Genomic DNA, 4,891 nt, shown 5'->3' on the forward strand with positions numbered 1-4,891 from the left:
CGCTAAAATTCGGGTGTTCGATTCCCGTGATAGCCACAGCGCAGATAACTCGTTGTGCAATGTGGAGGTTAAAGTTAAAGAAAATGAATAAATGTAGCTTTTACAAAATAAACTAAAGAGTGATAAAATATTGTTCATACATTAGCTAACGATCGTTGGTCTTAATATAAATACATTGATGTGACTGTACGAAGCGTGTATATAACTTTCGCACAATTGATAAAAATCACGTAAATTGCAAATGTTTCTTTTTCTTCGTATTCTTTTTAAATTAATTTATCTACTTCGAATTTAAAATTAGAAGCTTGTAAGAAATTAAATTTTATCACAATTTTAGGCCTATTGGCTTTTAATGTATCGCCAGATTTTAGAGTTTAAACAATAACTTTTAAAGGTTTTAAATATAATACATTTTTAAATTTACAACAAAAATACCTTAATGTATTAAAATTTAACTAGATCGAAGGTGGCGCGGACACGAAAGTGCGTTTAATATGACGTACTCCCATAATGCAATTTATTTCTCCTATGTATTACTTCGCCATTTTTAGTTACTTGGATGGGTTGGTTGGTACTAGGCTAGTTGCTAATATATATAGTTATTTAAGAAAAAGTTAATATGCGGTATATTTTAAAGTATAAGAAGAACGACGTATGCCCAAAGGTTATTGCATATATTATATTCAAAGTGCATCTGTGGTAAATACTATATTGGTCTACCCTACTTTCTTGTCTACTGTTACTAGTAATACAATAGTATTCACTATTACTATTAGTTACTAAACTGCGTACTAATGATACAATGTACTGCTAGTGCTACAAAAGGCTAAATACAGCAAGTACTGTGTATCAGTAACGTTAGTTTTCTGACTGTCAGTGGAACTACCAGTGTTGTCGTAATGGTAGTGAACTGGTACTGTTTTTGACTGATCAAAAGCTATTCAGGCCTAGCCATATTTGGTTAGGCCTACATCTAAATATATAATAAATTTTATTTAAACGTCGTATTCATAAGCAAGATATCAATTAAATGCTCCCAGAACAACAGTAGCCACCGACACTTTATTTGAATTGGATGATCTGGTGTAAGTAGTGTTTTAGTACAACATATTATTAATATTTAGTATATTGTACTTTTAATATTATTGATTAGAAATAAAATTGTTTCCTTGCTTAATCGAAAGTAATAATGTAATTTTAAAAAAGTTCATTTTACAGCAGTTAATTTTGATTTCAGTTTTTAATATCTACTGTTTATTTAGATTCTGGGCTAACATTAGTAACTAACTTTTTTTCATAGTTTACTATTACTAGTTGGGGAGGGGGTCTTGATGATTTTTAAATAGTGAAAGTAAAATAATTTATACACTATTGGATTCCACAGTCAAAAATTAGTTATTTACACTGCAATTTGAATTATATATTTAATAATTAATGAAAAAGAATTAATAATAGTACCTGTAACTTGACCTTTCACATCATGTGACTGTCTTATTGGAACAATGCTAAAAGATTATCTGTGACTGATATAAAACTGATGACCTGAAACATCGTGTGAAGCTTGTGACAGGCAAGATAAAATTTAGTCCTAATAAGATACTTCTATTGAAAACTTGTATGTGTAAATTTACATTATATTGATAAATGAAATAAAAACTGTCAACAACCAGATATTCAAAGTCAAGTATTAACTTACATATTTACCTCTTAAAGTAAAGGAGAAATTTTACACTCGTGATCAATACATAACAGACACTGCCTACAGTTACAATTCATCATTCATTTGACATGCTGTTAGTCGGGTTTGGGCAGATATATATATATATTGGTTTATGTAATATGGACCACACAGTTTTTTGTATGGCTTTGCTTTTCAAATTCAATGACTAAAAAGTATTTATTGATGGGTTTTACAGTTTTGTTTGTGTGTTTTAAAGTAGAAAATGCTTCTGGATAAACAACAACAACCCAGATCAGTGTAGAGGATGAAGAAAACAATTGTTTTGTATATCACTGACTCCTATTGGTCAAGAATCTGCTCACAGACACTGTTTTTGGTTCTAATATTCACCCATTCATCTCCACAAAATGGTGGAGGAAACTTTATCAATCTTATTATAACCAATTTACAACTAGTGGGTGTATGGTTTCCATGAAATAAATAGTGCAAACTCAGTGTGTAGTAGCACTGTAGACGTTTTTTCACTTGTTTGGTGTATAATAATTTAGTGATTTCTTTATGGAAGATCTATATATTTGTAACTGCAACTTTGAATTCACACACTTCCATGGCTGGAAACTATAATTCCTTAGGTCTACGTTTTACTAGTTTATCATTTTGTGGATTCGTACAAAAATAAGACTGAATGTATATAAATTATAAATTTACTTATCATTTAACTGTGTGTTATTTACTACTGAGTATTTATTAATATTAGGTAAGCTACAGAAAATGAGTAACATTCCAGTACTGTGAATTTACAGAAACCATGTTTAACTAGTAACTGAAGTTTCAGTATACAATGGCTTGGGTTATTTAAATATTTACTTGCAAATAAAAGCAAGAAACGTGAGCAATTGTTTCATTGCTCTTGTTTGTTATGAGCTTTTACTCTGTGACCTGTAGTGAAGCGCTTGACAACACTGGAATAAAAAATGTATATAAAATAAACTTATGGGCATTGCATATTTAAAGAAAAATCTAATTGGTTTAAATTTATACACTAAAGTTTTATTTCATTCTATACATTAATATTTTTTTTAATTGTACATTTTTATTTTTTATTGATTTCAGCATGCTCAGGATAAAAATGTTGCTGTTATTTTTGAGCATAATACAACATTCATAGTCCTATAGGAAGAATGTAGAAGTGGTTTTTAACAGAATTGAACCATGTAGCATTCATACAAGTTTTTTTTTAATTAAAAAAAATCAGTGTTTAAAAAACTTAGTTGTTGTGGTGTTATGTAAAACGTCTATCTCAGCTTCCAGATGTGGAACCAGATCAGGTTGAGAATTGTTAGGCTTAGTTGGATCATACTGCACTTGACCATACGACATCACATTTTGCTAATAAGACTGATGTGTTTATATGAGACTTTATCAGCCTAAGTAACTCCTTGAATAAGTAAAGAATATCACAAAAAATGTAATATATATATACATCTGAATATAGAACAGATTAAAACTTATTTAATATAATTGTGATTGACAGTTGCAAGAAGTCTGTTTGATTGTAATTTTTGTACAAGTTATTAGCTGCAGCTAATAGAATGGCTCTGAATGTTTTTCATGTGTAAACTTTTAGCTCATATCTCCGTCATCTCCTGACCGATTAAGATCTAATTACAGTTTTGGACTGAGGAGGTCAAACTTCTGATTTATCTATTTGACCAAGCCTAAGGTCTCATAGATTAATTTACTCTTATCCTGCCTAAAGATCCTGATGAGTAATAAAATAGGAAAAAAAAGGTTTCATAGATTAATCCTGCCTAAAATAATTCCATATGCTGTGGCTATTGAGGATTCCCTCTTGTTTTTATCACATCATTGATTATAGACATAGTTAAACTGTTTTGTTTTTTTATCCTGAGTCAAAACAGACAAAATTTATTTGGATCTTTTTCGTTCGGTGACCACCCAACATGTGGAAGGTTATTTTTACTGGAATGAAACAGTAAATCACAGTGAAAATTTTGTCGATCTTGCAGCCACACCCAAAATGTTGAAAGTATGTGGCAGGGAAGAAACAAGCATCATTGTGGAACTTTTCACCAAATGGTTGACTCTTATCTTTGTGAATGAAACAAAGATGAAGATGTATTCAAAAAAATTTTGTTTAATATTGAAGAATTTGCTAAATCAATATCATATAATGTTTTATTATTAGTTATTTTATTTTATTGCATTACTAGTGTTATTTTCAAAATGATCTTTTGGTGGTCATCAAATGGAAAACACTCGTTTATTGTTATAAAATAAAAACTATTGGAAATCTTTGTCATAAAAATCAGTAATTGAAATCTACATCGTAGACAATAATGTTTAATTGTTTCTTTAAACATTTCTTAAGAAATATATTTGAATTTGTAAAGCTGAGAATTGATATAAATATCACATACAAAAATATTTTGCAGAAGCTACATAATCAGCAGAAAGTTAATCTCAAATTTTATCTATTAGTTTTTTTGTTTTTTTTGCTGTCTAATAAAACAATCCACATGATAGGTGCATCAAATGAATGTGTGTTTTTAATGTTAAATGATATAGGTAATTACTATAAGGTTGTGCTGATTGGATATCAGTCATTGTTATGGTTAATAAGTTTGCAACGTTTAAAATCATTGAATTCTAATAGTTCTTTTTAAATAATCGGATAAAAATTCTAACCATTTTTTATCATGTTTTAGCTACTTATCAGCTGCTACTTTCAGGGAAGGACTGTTTCTTGAATCAGTTATTTGAATAGCTTCAATAGGGGTATCTAGGTTTTGTTGACATCTTTGCTAGGTTAACACAAAGATGTGAAGTACTAACCCGAGTGCTTTCAAAAAGTGGACTTTTCCATTTTCCCCTGAAGAGGAGAGGTATACCTTTCGCTCTTGTATGACTTAGGTGATTATGTAAGCTAGTATTACTCAAGTACTGGTCCATGAATCATTGCCATTCTGTCACAACCACCTTGTCTGCAAGGCTGTAGCTACAGTGAATTGAGCTGTCCAGGACTCATTCTGCCTGTCCAGCACTCTCGTGCAATGTTACTACTGCTGCCCAGCACTCCCGTGCAATGGGACTACTGCTGCCCAGCACTCCCGTGCAATGGGAGTACTGCTGCCCAGCACTCCCGTGCAATGTGACTACTGCTGCCCAGCACTCCCGTGCAATGTGACT

At 31.0% G+C, this 4,891-nt stretch overlaps 1 protein-coding gene across 1 annotated transcript in view; it reads left to right on the top strand.

Moving 5' to 3' along the window:
• The first annotated feature begins 494 nt into the window (after positions 1 to 494).
• LOC106474841 (ubiquitin-like protein 3) overlaps positions 495 to 4,891 on the top strand; it is a 13,538-nt gene continuing 9,141 nt past the window's right edge. The window contains exon 1 of the mRNA XM_013935536.2: positions 495 to 1,085. The gene's annotated coding sequence lies outside the window, so the exon portion shown is untranslated. The remainder of the gene's footprint in view (positions 1,086 to 4,891) is intronic.

The sequence above is a fragment of the Limulus polyphemus genome, unplaced genomic scaffold (genome assembly GCF_000517525.1).
Source record: "Limulus polyphemus unplaced genomic scaffold, Limulus_polyphemus-2.1.2 Scaffold7755, whole genome shotgun sequence".
Taxonomy (NCBI): Eukaryota; Metazoa; Arthropoda; class Merostomata; order Xiphosura; family Limulidae; genus Limulus; species Limulus polyphemus.